The sequence below is a fragment of the Artibeus jamaicensis genome, unplaced genomic scaffold (genome assembly GCF_021234435.1).
Source record: "Artibeus jamaicensis isolate MK-2021 breed Jamaican fruit bat unplaced genomic scaffold, CSHL_Jam_final contig_2680, whole genome shotgun sequence".
In the NCBI taxonomy this organism is placed as follows: domain Eukaryota; kingdom Metazoa; phylum Chordata; class Mammalia; order Chiroptera; family Phyllostomidae; genus Artibeus; species Artibeus jamaicensis.
The window spans coordinates 34,779-40,778 of record NW_026521589.1 but is presented as its reverse complement, the minus strand read 5'-3'; the positions used below and the strand labels follow the sequence as shown (position 1 = coordinate 40,778).

The following is a 6,000-nucleotide window of genomic DNA, read 5'->3' as shown; positions in this document are numbered from 1 at the left end:
TCTCTTTAAGTCAAATAAACAGAGCTCTTTTTATTCAATTCTGAAGAATGCACCCCAAGGGGCTGCATTCAGGGATCAGTTTGAGTTTCTCATAGCACACTTCGATAAAAGACAAACAAGGACCACAAAGAACAAAATCTAATTCCTGTAGGTCAGAAACTGAATGGTAGTGAGTGAGCACTGTGATTCCATAATCTCTATCCTGAAACACTATCAGTGACTCAGGTTTCCCTGACAGCCAGACAACCAGACCAGAGATCATCACCAGAGAATGTCTTGAATTGCCCCACAGGTATTCCTCAACCCTCCACCCTTAGACCCAGGTTGGGCCCTGAATCTGGCATCCTAGGGACAGCTTCTGCCTGATGAACCTGAAACCAAGCATACACAAATGAAAAAGCAAAAATGAAATTATCCTTCTGACAACCCTAAACCCAAAACAGGAATAGAAATACAAATAAAAGCAACCACTGAGGCTCACCTACCTGCCTCTCTTCCTAAGTACTGAATGAAACAGGTTCAGGTGGCCACTTAGCTTCACTCTCCAGGCAGGCCAGGTAACCATGCTGGTGGTTAACACCAAGTGGGGAGTTTCCTATAGAACAGGTCCTCTCCAGTGGAGACACAGGTAAGTAAGCCCCCAATGAGCTGCCGCTGTCAGCTGCTTCACTATATGTCCACACCAGGCCAAGAGGGAGTCCCTTTTAGGACATTGCCTTTCAGTTGTTGAATTTACTATTGAACTCAAGAGATTCACAGCTTGGGGCACTCTATTCAGGAATAAGATGTTGTCATTAGGTAGTTTTATTTACTTGCAGCAAGTAAAGGAGACAGGGCATTCACATCAAAGTTCTGTCTCTTCAAAGGGAGGCTTAACCATTGCTTATATACACTATTTGGTCAATTACCTGTTGATTTCTTATTTGAATTTGGCTACACATATTGGGTTGGGTTTCTGTCACGATCCTCTTCTTTACACCTGTGTCTTCAAAATACTGTTCTACATTTTAACATTTAGCAAAAATAGCATTTGGTTAGAACTGCCCTGAACTTGAGACCTTGTCTTATCTAACAAGTGGAGCAGCAGCAGTTCAAGCTAGTTCAATGTTAGTGATGTGACAGTGAGACTTTTCCTGTCAGAAGTGTGTGCATCTATTAGTTAACACCTACTAGAGTCAAACCTCAGCACTTGCTGTTTTTAACAAGATTTAGCATTTCCCTCTTAAATTAACACATGTAGTGGCTTCCTGGTGTTATTATTTTGTTATTTTTTAAAATTATTTAGTCCGGTTCATTATAATGGTAAAAAGGCAAATGTCAATATTTAATATTGTATCTCCATTTTAAAACTTTAGACTAAATCAATTATTTTATTTTATTTTTCAGGCTTTTTTTGTTGTCTTTTTTCCCATTACCACAGATTCCCCTTACACCCCCCTCCCACCCCCCTGCAATCACCACACTGTTGTCCACGTCCATAAGTCCTTTTTCTTTTTTTCAATCATTCCACCCCCTAACCTCCCCACCCAACTAGCTGACACCCTGCTGTCCATCATGAGCCTGTTTCTGTTTTGCTTGTTAGTTCAGTTTGTTCATTAGATTGCACATATGAGTGAAATCATAGGGTATTTGTCTTTCTCTGACTGGCTTATTTCACTTAGCACAATATTCTCCAGGTCCATCCACACTGTCACAAAGGGTGAAATTTCCTTCTTTTTTATGGCTGAGTAGTTTCCATTGTGTAAATGTCCCATAGTTGTTTTATGCACTCATCTGTTGATGGACACTCAGGCTGCTTCCATATCTTGGTGATTGTAAATAACACTGAAATGGACATAGGGGTGCTTATGTTCTTTTGAATTAATGTTCCTTGACATATACATATTTCCAGAGTCAGGATTGCTGAGTCAAAAAGCATATTCATTTTTTTAAAATGCAATAAAAATATTGAACATTTAAATATTTTTGAAAGATTACATAAATGCAGCAAAGTGTATAACTTGATAAATTTTCACAAAGGGAAAAATAGAACAGTGTAACCACCACTTTGCCCAAGAAATAAAACCCTACCAAGCTCCTCAGCTTCTCCTCATATACTTGTTATAGAAACACCTCCCCGACCTGGGTGTTTTTGTTCTATGGTTCTTCTTTGCCCACGGCTGGTAGGAATTGTGGCTCTCAATGTCAAAGTTTGGTAAAAAGGAAAGGAACTGTTTAGTCTAAAGTTATACAGGTTTAGATTAATGGCAGAATGTTGCCGTTAAATCCCAAAGTCCCTTTAAAACACCCACAAACACACACACAGTCCTGCCTCCCCTTGCCAAACGAGGCTCCTTAGGGGTACCATATCTCAGCAAAAGAAAATAGACGTCTGTAGCTTGGGTAGGCTTCAGTTCTTAATCCAAAAACGTATCCTCATGGCAGGTCGGGGATCTTTCTGCATCATTTCAAACCACCTGGCCAAGAGAGAGAGCACTAAGCATGGTTGTTAACATCTTGCTTTCATGCGTTCTAAGCCGCATGGTTAAGACAGCCCCGTCTCCACCCCCCAAAACCATGTGCATAAGCCCCAGCTTGGCTGCCAGGTGCCTGGGTTTAAATCCCCACATGGATCTTTCTCTGTAACCCCATTTCCAACTTCTCCCACACTAGGTTACACCTGCCAGTAGTCTGGTTTCTTTTGCCTTTCTTGGCTGCCATTGTTAGTCTGGGTAAAAGTGGCCCTGTGATGCAGAAGCCTCTAAGCTACTCTCACAGACCCTGGAAGCCCCTCCAACTACATCGAATCATGGGTTAGAGTCAGGCCCATCTCCCTGGCTCTGAGCATAGGCACAGCTTTTTAACATTATCAAAACACTGGCCAAGTTCTTCAGATATACAAAGTGGCTTCCTATGGCCCTGTTCAGCTTCCCTCATCCCCCAAGCAATAGCTGTGGGGGTTTTCTCCATTTTAGGAGACTTCTGGCTCAGTACCCCATTATACTTTGCTTTTTACAATCTCCACATTTCCTCAATGGTAATCATTATCCTGATTTCTAATATTATAGATTAGTTTAGCTTATTTTATAAATTTATATAACTTGAATTACATAGTAATTTTTTTTTTGCCTGGTTTCATTTGCTCAACATTATGTCTTTGAGATCCATTCATGTTATTCAGTGTAGCAGTTCATTCATGTGAATTTCTATATGGGATCACATGATAGGCACTCAAAAGTAGGTGGGTATTTGGATTGTTAAATAATACTAATCTTGTGTATATATTACAGTGCACTTGCATTTAGATTTCTGTTGATTAGACACCTAGGAGTAGAATGGTAGAATCACAATACTATGTGTTTTGAATTCACTAGTTACTGTCAGTTATAAATAAAATGTGCAAGACTTTCAATTGCTCCATGTCTTTGCCAACTATGGACATTTACATCTTTTTAAAAAGATTTTAACCATTTTGATTGCTTGTCTAGTATACTTTATTATGGTTTTAAATTCACATTTCTTGGATGACTAATGAGATGAAAATCTTTTCATGTTTATTGGACATTTGGGTATCTTCTTTGGAAGTTCCTATTCTAATCTTGTGCTTAGTTAAGTAAGTAAGAGTTTTGTCTTTCCTTCTTACTGATTTTTAGGAGTTCTTTATATATTTAGGATAAAAGCACTTATTGGTTAGATATATGGACAATATATTATCCTACTCCTTTCCCTCTTGTAAATAGTGACTTTTCGATGAACAGAAGTTTTAATTTTTATATAGTCTAGTTTTATATGGTTTTTTGTTCGTGTCTTTTGTCTTTATTTATTTTTAGTTTTTAATTATTTTATTGTCGTTCAATTACAGGTGTCTACGTTTACCCCCCACCACTCCCCACCCCAACCCCAGCCAAACCCACCTCTTTCCCTTGCTTTCACCACTCCCCCTTGGTTTTGTCCATGTGTCCTTTATAGTTGTTCCTGAAAACCCTTCTCCCCTTTCTCCCATTATCCCCTCCCACCTCTCATCTGGTGACTATCAGATCATTCTTAATTTCAATGTCTCTGGTTATATTTTACTTCCTTTTTTCTTTTATTGATTAGGTTCCAGTTACAGGTGAGATCATATAGTATTTATTTGTCCCTCACCGCCTGGCTTATTTCACTCAGCATACTGCCCTCCAGTTCCATCCATGTTATCATGAAGGGTAGGAGCTCCTTCTTTCTCTCTGCTGTATAGTATTCCATTGTGTAAATGTACCATAGATTTTTTATTGTTCATTTCCTGATGGGCACTTAGGTTGCTTCCAGTACTTGGCTATTGTAAGTTGTGCTGCTATGAACATTCGGGTGCATCAGTTCTTTTGGATTGTTGTTTCAGGATTCTTGGGATATAATCCCAGCAGTGGAATTGCCAGGTCAAAGGCAGTTCCATTTTTACTTTTCTGATGGAATTCCATACTGTTCTCCACAGTGGTTGCACCAGTCTGTAATCCTAGCAACAGTGCACTAGGGTTCCCTTTTCTCCACATCCTTTCCAACATTCGTTCATTGATTTGTATTTGATGGCCATTCTCAGTGGTATAAAGTGGTATCTCATTGTGGTTTAAATTTGCATCTCTTTGACACCTAGCAATATTGAGTATCTTTTCATATGTCTCTGGGCCCTCTGTATATCTTCTTTGGAAAAGTGTCTGTTTTCACAGATATAGAACAAACATATTTATTGATATAGAACAAAATTTATATGGAAACATAAATGACCCCGAATAGCTGCAGCAATTTTGAGGAAGAAAAACAAAGTAGGAGGCATCATAATACCTGATATCAAACTATACTACAAGGCCACTGTAATAAAAACAGCCGGGTACTGGCATAAGAACAGACACATAGACCAATGGATCAGAACAGAGAGCCCAGAAAAAAACCCGTCTCAATGGTCAATTAATATTTCACAAAGGGGGAAGAAGCATAAAATGGAGTAAAAATAGCCTCTTCAACAAATGGTGTTGGGACGCCTGGACAGCTACAAGCAAAACAAAATAAAACTTGATCACCAACTTGCACCACACATAAAAATAAACTCAAGGTGGATAAAAGACTTAAATATAAGATGTGACACCATACAAATCCTAGAGGAGAACATAGGCAGGAAAATCTCAGATATTCCAAGCAGCAATATCTTCACTGATATGTCCTCTAAAGCAAGGGACATACAGGAAAGAGTAAATAAATGGGATCTCATCAAAATAAAAAGCTTCTGTGCAGCTAAAGAAAACAGCATTGAAATGAAAATGAAAAGAGAACCAACTCCATGGAAAAACATATTTGACAATGATATTTTGTTCAAGGGTTTGATATCCAAAATATATAAAGAACTCTCATAACTCCACTCCAGGAAGACAAACACTCCAATGAAAAAATGGGCAAAAGGTTTGTGCCTTTTGTCTTTAAACAAATGCTGCTGTATGCCCCAAGACTATGAAGTTATCTACTGTATCAATACTTTCCAGAAACTTGTTTTTCTTTTCACATTTTTTATCCACAGTCTAGCTAGAATTAATTTTTGCCTATGCCATGAGGTAGTCTGCAACAAAATTCAATTTTCATTCATTTCTATATTCAGTTTACCCTGCCCCACTTAATAAAACCACTGCCTCATCATCATTTGTGTGCAGTGCCCATTTTGTCACATATTAAGTGTCTATATATGTTTGAATCTGTTTCTGTGTTGTCTATTTTGTTGCAACTGTCTGCCTGTCCTTGAACCAGTACTACATAGTCTTACATATTTTAGTTTTATGTCTTGATAAATTCCCCATCTTTGTTCTTACTTACTATCTTGACCATTATTAGCCTTTCATATGCACTTAGAATGACATAAAATTTTTTCATAACAAGAATTCTTGGATTTTATTTGGGATTTAATATTTACCTTTTTATCTATGAAAATAGTATATTCCCTCCATTTAGGTAGTTTTTAAATTTCACTTTTATATGGATAGATAGATATTTGTTTTCTATATA

The 6,000-nt window shown here is 38.0% G+C and overlaps 1 long non-coding RNA gene across 1 annotated transcript in view; it reads right to left on the bottom strand.

The window, feature by feature from the left end:
• Positions 1-1,564: 1,564 nt before the first annotated feature.
• The window catches only part of LOC119065788 (uncharacterized), a 31,453-nt gene continuing 27,017 nt past the window's right edge, over positions 1,565-6,000 (bottom strand). Inside the window, exon 4 of the long non-coding RNA XR_005085650.2 lies at positions 1,565-2,456. This is a non-coding gene — a long non-coding RNA (uncharacterized LOC119065788). The remainder of the gene's footprint in view (positions 2,457-6,000) is intronic.